This window comes from Protopterus annectens, chromosome 1.part1 (assembly GCF_019279795.1).
Source record: "Protopterus annectens isolate FY-2018-M chromosome 1.part1, PAN1.0, whole genome shotgun sequence".
Lineage (NCBI taxonomy): Eukaryota > Metazoa > Chordata > Ceratodontiformes > Protopteridae > Protopterus > Protopterus annectens.
In genome coordinates, this window is record NC_056726.1 from 657,033,324 (window position 1) to 657,045,753 (window position 12,430).

Here is a 12,430-nt window from a genome sequence, read left to right on the forward strand (position 1 = left end):
ATGCCCACAAATTTAAGCTCCACCTTAGTAACTTGGCATTTTGCTGGCTGTCTCAATGTATCCATGTTAAGGGACTGTGATCTGTAACTACAGTAAATTTCCTTCCATAGAGTTAGGGTTGAAGTTTCTGCCCATACTATGGCTAGGCATTCTTTTTCTACTGCTGGAAAACATTCCTCCCTAGGTTGCAATCTATGGCTAAGATATTCCATTGGGTGCTCATCTCCGTCTGATGAAACGTGGCTGAGTACAGCACCCACCCCATAGTTTGAAGCATCCACCTGTACAATAAATTATTTTCTGTAATCTGGACTAGCAATGACAGGGTGTCACCCAAAAACCCCTTTGAGCTTTTGGAATGCCTGCTCGCAGGCTGGGTCCACACTACCTCGTCTGGCCTGTTTTTCCTCATCATGTCTGTGAGCAGAGCAGTTATTCTGCTATAATTGGGAAAGAACTTTCTATAGTACCTGGCTGTCCCCAAGAATGCCCTCACCTGTTTTTTGTAACAGGGGCAGGCCATGCTGAATGTCTTCCACTTTGGCTGGTTCTGACATACTCTTGCCACTCCCCACTCTGTTTCCTAGGTAGGAGACCTCTTCCATACTCATCTAACACTTTCTGGGCTTAATGGTCAAGCCGGCCCTTTGCAGTCTGCCCAGGACATCCCTGACATGCTGAAGGTACTCATGCCAGGAATAGCTGTAAATAGCAATATCATCCAAGTAAGTAAGGACTTAATCTCCTGCTCCTGCTAGAATATGATCTACCATCTTCTGAAAGGTCACTTGGGCATTTTTCATCCCAAAGGGCATCTTTGTGAACTCATATAATCTGAAAGAAGTCAAAAAGGCTGACCTCTCTCTAGCTGTGGGAGTCAAGGGCACTTGCCAGTAGCCCTTGGTCAGATCAATAGTGGTCAGATATTTAGCCCCACCCAGATGCTCTAAGGCTTAATCTGTCCAAGGCATGGGGTAAACATCTGACTCTGTGTGACTATTTAGGTGCTGTCATCTCTCCTTGGTATCAGCACCACTGGGGTGGCCCAGGGACTGATGGACTCCTGGATTACCCCAAGTTGCAACATTTCCATCTCCTCCCTCAGATTCTGTCTGACTTGCTTAGTCACCCTGTAAGGGGCCTGCCTAATAGGCTTTTGGGGTCCTGTATCCACATGGTGCTGAAACAGGTGGGTGTACCCAGGTTTTCCAATGAACATGCCCCCCAAACTCCTGTGAAACTGCTTGGATTTCTCGCAACTGGGTAGGGGATAGTTGCTAGGACATTGCTACCTCTTCCGCTGAGGTGTCAGTCGGAGTCTCACTGAGGAGATCAGTCACCAGATCCCACTCAGATTCCTCCTACCCTCAACTACAAATACTCAGCACCAGGGCTTCCCTATCATGTTATGATTTCATCATGTTAACATGGTACAATTTGTTCTTGTGCCTCCTGCCTAGCAGTTCTACCATGTAGTTAACATCACTGACCTTCTGTACCACTTTCAAAGGTCCCTCCCAAGCTGAATGCAGCTTATTGTGTCTGATAGGAATGAGAACCATAACCTGATGGTCCACAAAACACTTTCTGGCTCAAGATTTCCTATCATATCTGAAGTTTTTCTACTGTTGGGATCCTGATAGTTTCTCCTGGCCCAAGCCCAGGAGCTCCCTAAGCCTTGTCCTGAGGTTTAGGAAATATACCACAACCGACTCCTTGTGGTATTCGCCCTCACCTCTCTCACTCATCACAAAACCAATCCAAAGGCCCCCTCACCCTATGCTCATACAGCAACTCAAAGGGTGAAAAACCTGAGGATTCCTGGGGTACCGCTCTGTAAGCAAAGAGCAGACAGGGCAAGTATTTGTCCCACTCCTCTTAAACAGGTCTGCAAATGCCTGTAGCATGGTCTTTAGTGTATAGTTTAACCTCTCCACAGGACCATTAGTCAAGGGATGGTAGGGAGTGGTCTTTAGGTGCTTCACTCTGCAGTGCTTCTACACACAAGCCAGCAGGTCTGACATGAAATTGGCCACTGTCAGTCAGCATTTTTCTTGGGAGAACTACCCTGCAGAAGGTCTCTAACAAAGCATTTGCCACCTTCTCTGCCTTGAAGGAGAACACAGCTACTGCCTCAGGGTGTCTAGTAGCATAATCTGTTAACACCATGATATACTTCTTTCCTGGGGAAGTTGGGGTACTCTGAGGTCCCACAATATCCATAACTACCCTCTGAAATGGCTCCTCAATCTCAGGCAAAGGCATCAAGGGAGCCATGTCCTTATCTCCTGCCTTGCCTACATTTTGGCACTGCTCACAGGTCTTGCAATACCTTGTTACATCTCCTGCAATCCCAAACCAATAAAAATTCTGCATAATACATCTCTTGGTATGCTTTATGCCCATATGACCTGCAAAAGTAATGTCATTGGGTATGGTTAGAAGTGCCAGACAGTAGGCTCTAGACCCTACCAACTGTTGTATTACCTTAGCCTTTAGCCTGCCTCAGGGGTCCACTTTCTATACAGTAACCCTTTGTTCCAGTATACAGATTCCCCCTTTCCTTGAAAATCAGGTGCCTTCTTAGCAACCTCCTTCAAGCTATGTAATGTACGGTCTGAGTGCTGGGACTGTCTCGGGTCTAGTTTTGTGACCCTTCCCACCTCTTCTTCCACAGGAATTTCTGGTATCCTTGACAGCGGTGCCTCACTGTCAGGCTGGGTACTACCACTCACCCCTGCCCTTGCAGTCAATCAATCCAAGGGAACATCAGTACCTACCAGCAGCTGTGGCTTACCTTCAGGCTCACAGCTACAGGGTATCTCCCTCCCTGAAATAACCACACCACCAGCCCTGGCTTCAGGTGGAGTGTCTGTCTGGGTCTCCCCTATGCTACCAGTCCCACATGCCTGTCTCCAAGCCTGACTGCATGTAATTGCATGCAGAAAAGGTAGTGATTTATCAAAATGATTTCCTATCAGGATATCTGCCGGGATATCCTCAAACACATCTACTTGATTGCTTTCTTTTGCACCCTCCCAGTCAAGGTGAATCCTGGCCAAAGGCATTTAGAATGGGGTCCCTCCTAAAGCTCTGAGTGCAGTGCACTGCTCTGACCAAGCAAGTACTGCTCCTCTTTAACCACTGAAGGCTTCACGATAGTTATGACAGAGGTTGTGTCTCTCTTAGCAGTGGCATGTTTTCCATTCACTAAGATAGGATATAACCTCTTGTGATAGTTTGGCACCCCTGTTGTCTCCAGGCACCTTACCGCTGGCATACTGTTATTTCCACATGCTGGCACCCCCACAATTTGTTGCCCACCTTGCCTCCATTGACATGTATATGATACATGGCCCCACTGTTTACTTTTAAAACAGTTAACCCTTGAAACTGGCCATATACCTGAACTAGTGGCTTACCCTATTACTGGTGGACTCTGTTGTGGTGGTTTAGGCTGCCCACCATGGGTTTTCTTATATCCATGTGCAGCACTCAGTATCCCCTTCTTGTGCAGTGATTCCCTGCTTGCTATGTAGACAGCCTCATTTTCTCCAGCTCATCTGCAGAGTTACTTTTTTGATCTGCCAACCAAATTCTCATGCCCTTAGGCAAAATGCTAAGGGCTTGTTCCCTCACCAAAAGGTCTGCCAGCCCTATAGAAGTAGTGACCTGATACCCACTCACCCACCTATGAAAATAAGTGCTTAACTCAGCAATATAATCACACACACTTTCACCTGCCTTGGCTCTGTGCTCATGAAATGTTTTCTGTAAGCTTCAGGTGTTAACTTAAAACATTCAAGTAAACATTTCTTTACTTTGTCATAGTTTCAGCCATCAGTATCAAATAATTTAGAAACAGCAGTTACACCTTTACCATGGAGTAAGGGGCTTGGCAACCGTACCAAGAGCCCTTGGTCAACATTATACTGTTTACTTACTCTTTCAAGTATATGAATAAAACTATCAAAATTATCACCATCTGTAAATTGTGGAAGACATTTACTGATGTTTATTGCTTCTGGAGTTTGGTTATTCCCTTCCACATTACCTCCATGAATATGGTGAAGAGTCAGCATCTGCCTCTCATGTTGACACTGCTTCTCATTTTCTTCAGTCTCCAAATGCTGCAGTCTCTCTGTGGATTCTAATTCCATCTGTTTCTCCTTTTTACAGCTTCCAAATGCCACAGTCTCTCTGCTGATTCTGATTCTAAACTTTTGGCCTCCAGTTCAAGTCTCTTTAACCCCAGATGGATTTTAAGTCCTCTGAGGTAAATATGAACTGTCCTGTTTCTGAGTGCTGAAAATTCCCATCAATGGACTAGTTATCCTCCTGGTTGCTGGTCTGAGCTGCAACTAAGGCTGAAATAATTTCCTCTGTAGTCAGGTTGGCATGCACTGGTCCTTTGGCTTTACAGACTTTGGCCAACTGGTTTCTCTTCAGCTTGCCATAATCCTCTGCTGACATCTTTGCCTGCTTTCTCTGACTAAACAAAACTAACAAAAAAATTAAATAGAACTGTTGCGAAATGAAATTCCGAATGTTTGCCTTGCGGCTGCTTGAGAGTACACCCAACTTTAGTGACAACTGCTAACAGGCTATAGAAGTTCAATTAATATCCATAACACTGCTCACCAATATGTGACCTCCCCACTCTGGTCCAGTAATCAAGGAGCCTGAATCTTCACTACTGACACTGGAGAGAGACATTCACTTGGAATACAAATGGATACACTCAGTATTTCCAGATGCAGACCTCTCTTCAAGCACCAGTTCCCTTAAGAGCACACAGGGAACACAGACAGCCCAGGGGTCAGGATGTCTTTATAACTGTCTCCCCCCAGAGCCCCAGCTCGCCACTACCACAGCTAAAGGGTTAAGTCCTCAGCTGAGTGTCCAAGCCAAGTCCTTCAGCAACTTCTCTGTGAAAACAGTGTACTTTCTATCCCTGCTCCAAGTAGCTGACTCACACGCACTGTGATATTTGATTTTCACACACACACACACACACACACACACACACACACACACACACACACAGCTGAGAAAAGGTGGCACAGATATACCCACCGTGTTCCCTTCTGTCCAAACTATAAGGTAGTTATCACTGCCACCAGACACTGCAAAGCCAGCTACCTAAGGCTCTTGCAAGGGTACCAAATTATACTGAGTGAAATTAATATTTATACAAATGGTAAGGCTGACCAAACAGCAAGGCTTTTAGGAGTGGCCAGAGTTATCACCAAATACATATATACAAATACTCTCAAAACGTAAATATTTTCTAAAGGGACCACCACAATGAGAAGTTTAAATATATGTAATAATACTATTCCCTGGTTCACTTTCTAGAACAAGGAAAGATGAAGTAGATGATGGATCCTTTTATGTCAGGTTCCAAGAGCTAGACTGCCCAGTCTGACTGACAGACTTCTCAGTATAATATTTAAATATTATTTCTGGGATAGCTTACAGGATGACATCACATCTGGTCATCCGACGTCTGCTTCCCACACTATCACCTTTGGCAAGAAATTGCCAAGATTTAGCACCTATGTGTTAATAATACACACACACACACACACACACACACACACACACACACACACACACACACACACACACACACAGCTTTGTTAAAATCTGCTGCAACTCATGGAAGTCACAAAACAATTTTAACACTTCTACTCCTCCTACAGAGCTACTAAGTAAGGCTTCTCACAGACATTTCATCTCTGGTTGCAATCAGAATGTACAATCTTTAGGACCTAATTTAATTTCAGCTATTTTCCAAACTTAGCTCGGACTGAGCTTAACCTCTTCTCTTCCAGTAAACCTTGTTAAAACATATACCTTTAAGCAGTTACAATAGTACATGTATATTTCTTGTCTGTCCAGCAGGGCACACTATTGATAAATTTTTAACACAAGCAACTTTACAAATACATTTTCAACACAAGTATCTGTACAAATCAGTTTGATAAAAAATGACATATAATTCTTTACAAAATTTCAGCTAGCTGTGCTGACATATGTTGCAGATCAACTGCCCTACTTCTCCCGACATGGCTGGCAATACCTCACATAGTCACAGTTTTGCTATTGTGAGTATAGCAAAAGGTAGGTGTCTTAGACAACCATTTGGAATAGTCTGTTTTGAAACAGCTTGTCTCTTTGTCTTACAATTGATCTGAAGATCTGAAAGATTTGGTCCTGTCAAGAAAGTACATGAGTATGAGTTGTCTGTAGACATCCAAGGTACGGAGTATCCTTTCTCCCTCATTTTTAGGTTAATAAAATAACAAGGGGAGATGAACACTTTGGCTTAAAGTAAACTTGAGTACGACTTTAGGCATAAAAGAAGGATTGTTTCCCAGAGAAACCCTGTCCCCATGAAAATGAGATAGGGTTGACTCACCATTAGAACTTGCAAATCAGATACCCTTCTTGCAGAGGTCATAGCAATTAGTAAAAATGTTTTCTTTGTTAAGAACCTCAAGTCAGCCAGGTTAGCTGGTTAAAATAGAACAAGTGTTAGCTACTCTAACACAAAATTAAGATTTCATGAAGGGTCCACCAGTTTTCTTGGAGGCCTCTAATGTGAAACACCATTTAAGATCATTTTGACATGATATTGTATTGAAAGAGAAGGATCCATGGGCAGACAGGTTGAAATGATCAATAAATGAACCTTGATAGAGGAACAAGAAAGGTTATAGGATAGTAACTCACACAAATATTGCAAAACCAGGGAACAACTAGCACCGTCTGGGCACTGGTTATGTTGTTGGCTCTAACTAGCAAACCTTTTACCTTTGCTGATATATGATTTTCAAGTAGCAGGCTTTCTTGCCTCCATTAGTACTTGTTGCACATCCTCAGTAAATAGGTGCCTAAAACGAATTAAGACCGTAACATCCAGGCTGTTTAAGTTAATTTATGTCAGGATATATCAAAACCCCTGTTCTTGTGTGAGAAGATTCAGTCTGTGAGAAAGATTATGGTAATTGCACCTGGCCATTTCCAAAAGAAGGAAGATCCACAATTGCCTTGGCCACAAGGGAGCCACCACATTGATCTTGGAGGATTCCTTCTGAACTTCAGAAGTACCCTGGGTATTAGTTTTTTTTTTAAAAAAAAAGCACAGAGGAACATTCCTGTCCAAGAAAGAGAAAAGGCATCTGTATTCCAGACATTCTTGCCTGGAGTCCTGGAACAGAACCTTGCCAGTTGAGATGGATCAAATATTGGAAGACCCCTTGATATAGTTTCCATTCATGAGGGTCTGCCCTGGTCCTGCTCAACTTGTCTGCCACACAGTTTTTCTCTGATGGAATGCAGGATGCCTGCAGAATGAGGCTGTGCTGTGAAACTAAATCCCAAGCAAACTTAGCTAGTCTGCAAAGGGAGTATGACCTGGATTCCCTCTTGCTGGTTGATGTACCACATGGCTGGGGTATTTTCTGTCACAACTTGAAGAAATCCTGAAGACTAAAGATGGTTCAGAGAGTTGAGTGCCTTGATTAGGGCATGCATCTCTTTGATATTTACCTGCTTGTGCCTGTCTTTGATGTCCCACACCCTCTGTGATTTTATTCCTCCTGAAAGTGCTCCTCAAGCAAAGGTTGAGGTGCCTGTGGTGACAGACTACTTTGGAACATGGAGGGAGAAAGGTAGACCTAGATTTAAGGATATCTGTTGTCTTTATCAAATGATTCTCTTCTGACAAACGTCAGCACTGGGATCAAAGAAACTTCAGATTCCAGTATATCTTTCTTATGTTGAGTCTCACCAGTGGTATCTTGAGACTCATAGATGCCCTGAGATCTAAAATCTTATAGTAACCAAAGTCTGAGTGGAAAAGCTTAGATATAGATATATTTTTCCTCTTAGATATAGAACTACTTTTTTCTTGTGGAAGAAAAAGTCTTTGAACTAGTGTCTAATTGACATCCCAGGAACACAATCATGTTTGAAACAGTCAAAAAGCCTTTTGAATGTGCTTTTGGAATCCCAACTTGTGTAAGAGATCTCTTGCCCAAGTGAGAAATTGTGTACAGTTTGAAAACAAAACTCTGCAAAGATAAGCAAGTTGTCTAAATATGGAAATGTCATGTAGCTGAAATGAGCTATAACTGCAGCTAGACACTTTCTGAATACTTGCTGCAGTAGATAGTCTGAAAGGTTAAGTTAGAGGACTGATAATGTGATACAGACACACAAAACCTTAAGAAATGTCTGAAATTGTGCTGAAAAGGGATGTGAGGATAAGTGTCTTTTAAGTCTAGTGTTACCAGGAAACCTGAAAGATGAATAAAAGGTAACAGCTTGCAAAGCAGCATCATTTTGATTTTGGGCACTATCACAAACATGTTTAGGAAAGAAAGATCTAAAAGTGGCCTCCAAGTATTTTCTTTCTTTGCACTAGGAACATCCTTGAATAAAAACTCTTCCTCACCTGGGAAGGAAGAACTTGTTCTATCACTCCTTGAAACAGTACGTGTTGAAGAACTGTGAAAACAAAAGAATCTGACAGGAGGAACAACTCACTGGAAGGAGAAGTTTACTCCAACTGCTATCTGTAGCTTTGATGAACCATTTTCAGAACCCATTTGTCTGAAAGTATCTGTTGCCAAATAGAAAAATGGAGATTCAGAGATTCAAACTTTATGGAAGAAAAACGGGGCCAGGGTGGGAGAGGGGTCATAAGGTCTCTTGAACAAATATTCATATATAAAAAGCAAAACACCAGGACTTGAAGACGGCTGTAGAATCGAGTATAAAAATCATTATTCGACACAAGCACTTTCATGGGTAACCCCACTTCTTCAGATGTCTAATACATTTTAAAAACAGCTCTTGGTTTAAATATCCTCTTGAGACACATAATTCAAATGAGGTGATTTTGTGATCCATGAAGCTGGCCAGACTCTGTGCAGGAAAAGTGTCAGAGCAGAAATGTATTCAGTTAGTAACTGAATACATTTCCACATCTGAGGAAAAAGAGGCAGGACAGCTCATGGAAACATGTATTACAGTCAAACACACATACTAATGGCCAAATATAAGGCCATTGGCATTAATAAATGTCTAATTTTTTTTTTTAATTAAACTTTTTTTTTTTTTTTGGCCAATCACGGCCGTTTAAGCTCAGGACAGTGGCATGCAAACGGGATTGTGCCAAAAAAAAATGTGAAAAGTCAATTTTAAGATAATTCTGCATTTTGCCATTATAGTCAATGGCATGCAGAATGTAAACAATATGAGGGAGCACTGGTTGTCAAGAGGAAAGGGTCTGTCTAAGTGCAGTAACTAAGGATGTACACACTGGGATATGCAAATGAGAGGAGTTATACTGAATCACAGATTTCCTCAAAGTGTCAGCTTGCACCTAACCATGTAGGTACAGAAATACAACAGTGCAAGTAGAAGAGATGAATGACTTCATAAGGGGGTGTCATGCTTGCTGTAAGCTCATTGGAGCTCTGTGGCCCGTGTTTGCCCTTAGCTAAGCACAGTTAAGGAAGGGGGTGTGCCTGAGGCTGTAATGTTTTATTCCATGAAATACAGAGTGTGTTTGGATCCAGGGAGGTCAATTTCTGCTTAAAAGTGCTTACATTAGCTAAACAGGTGTGTGTAACACATAGTGGGCCAAAAAAAAAAAAATGTGAGCACCTGGTATGCATGGCGGGCCTCGGGGCTTAAATAGGGAGGAAGTGGGAAGGGGAAACAGCAGTAAGAAGGCAATCAAGGAGTACTAGCATAGCTGGCAGGTGGAATGTATCAGAATCAGCCAATTACACATGCAGCAGCCCAGCACACTTATATAAACTATGAAAACACCCTACAGACTGTTTTTTCCCACAAACTCTACACCACCGGTGTACACAGACAAGGGATTTTTAACTGGCAAAAAGAACTAAATATGTTAGAGGCTGCTGCTGCTTTACTCCATCAATGTGTGCTAGAGACTGAGGGTGGTGAGGATGAGAATGCTGACAACTGACCCACAATGAGGAGGAGGAGAATAGTGTACAGATCCAGGGTAACCTACCAGGGCCTACATGAGCTGGAGATTAGTACAGCACTATAGGGTGGACAATGACATTCTACAACAACTCAATGAGCTATGCCAACCACGCCTTGAACACAGAACTAATAGTGGGATACCCATCCCAGTGGATACCAAGGTATGTCTTGGCTTAAGAATAATAGCCACAGGTACCTTCCAAAGACCAACTGGGGATATCAAAGGGGTCTCACAGGCATCAGCATCCAGGGTACTCCACCAGTTCCTGGATACCATGACACAACATACTAATGAACACATATACTTCCCCACTGCCCATGAGGTGCTGACCACACGTATGCGTCTCTTCCAATGTTTAGCAGAATACCCTGAAGTAGTTAGTGCTATAGACTGCATGCACATCTACATCAAAGCACCACCCGGTGAGAAAGGCAGGGTCTACATAAACCACAAGGGCTTCCTCTTCGTCAACCACCAGGTCATGTGCTATGCTCAGGGCATTATCATGAATGTGTGTGCTGGCAGCTCTGGAAGCTATCACGACTCCCACATCTGGCATTGCTCATAGCTGTATCAGGCATTTGTCGTGGGGACATCCTATATGGCCATCCTGGCTATGCACTGGAGCCGTGGCTAAAGACACCCATCAGAAATGCACACAGACCCGAACAAGAACACCATAATGAGGCACACGCCCAAACTAGATCATTGTAGAGCATGGTGTTTGGGATGCTCAAGTCACGGTTCCACTGCCTTGACATATCCAGTGGAGCCTTGCACTACTCTCCAGCTACATGTACACAAATGTTCATAGTATGTGCCATGCTACACAATATGATCCTGTGGGAATCCTATTATGTTGCAATGCCATTGCACACAGACCTGCCAATGGTTTGGGTGACATAACACAGGTATATGTGTATGTGACTACAGATAGTCACAAATGTGCTTATTGTTATGCAGAACACTGTACAGTTTAATGTTATTAAGTCAATATATCACATGCAGTTCAACACATGTCTGCAACAGTACTCTACTATGCACATGCCTTCTATAGGTGTCTTAGCTTTACAAGGTAAACATGTGTCATACTCATAATCACAGGTAACATGGATATGGAAAACATCCCATTAACTGGCCTAGAAGTGGCACAGTCACAACTGTTTGACAGACACACCTGCAGTTGTCATATGAGCTGTCCTTTCACAGGTGAGTCAGGCTTATGAGCTATGTTCCCACCTCACAACCTCTCAGAGCATCACATCTGGACAATGCCTAAAATTATGAGGGGATAAATAGGGACAGTCTTTAAATATACCTGGTACAAACACAGGAAGTCCGTACAATAATACAGTTAGCATTACAGTGAATATTCTTAAGGATGTGTAGTCTCAAACTCAAGTGTTTGTCATTACCTGATGACTTCAATCCTCAGCTATTTGCCAGTAAAGTACAGATCTCAGGAGGAACAGACAAAATACATGATGGTAAAATGTGGACATTCTGTGAGGATCTGTACAGTTGAGGAGTATGTCTGTGATATCTCCCACTGCAGATAGGGCCAGATACTATGGCCATAACACCTGTTTAGCAGGACATTAGTACAGCATGTCTTGTTGGGACATATATTCCTCCAAACCATATTTCCCATTATTACAGACCAAGTACTAGATTCAGTTACTTGCTTACATGGTTCCACTTACCTTTTTTCTTTCTTGTCTTTTCCACTTTATGTCTCATTTGTTATTTCTCTCTCATTCCCTGTGCACTACGGAGATAGAGGTGGTTTGAATAGGTGGCAGCATTGGTTTTGTAGGTGATGCTCATGACCTGGTGATGGCCTGTACACTTATTGGGGTTCCCCATTTGCTAATTGCATGCAGAGCAGCTGTGTAGTTATTCCAATAGCCAATGTCATGGCAACACACTCCTATAAATGAGTACTCCATGTGGGCGTTGGTCCTTTCCCTTACTTGTGAGGAAGACATCCTGGAATTTTGTGGGCTACTACCTCTTACAACAAGTCTTGTGGAGACAAGCCAATTAAATGGTGGTGAAGGTTCAGGACTTAGGAGCAGAATGTGAGTATTGCTGTTATATGTTTGGAATACTGCTGGCTTAACAGGATTTGTCTGCACATGCTACTTCTGCATGACTTTCAGTCTGACAAAGTTCTGTCTCTGCATTCCTCTCAACTGTAGGTCCATCCACATAATGGCCACAGGTTAGCCTGTTATGTATGGGCTGTTCCCCAGACATGTGTTGTCCTTGGCAAATCAGTAGCATATTCTGGTGATTGCATTATGTTGATGTTAACATCCATTTTTTTTAACTTTATATCCCTCAGAAAAGATATGTTACAACAAACCCTGTAACTCCAGCAACTTTCTCAAT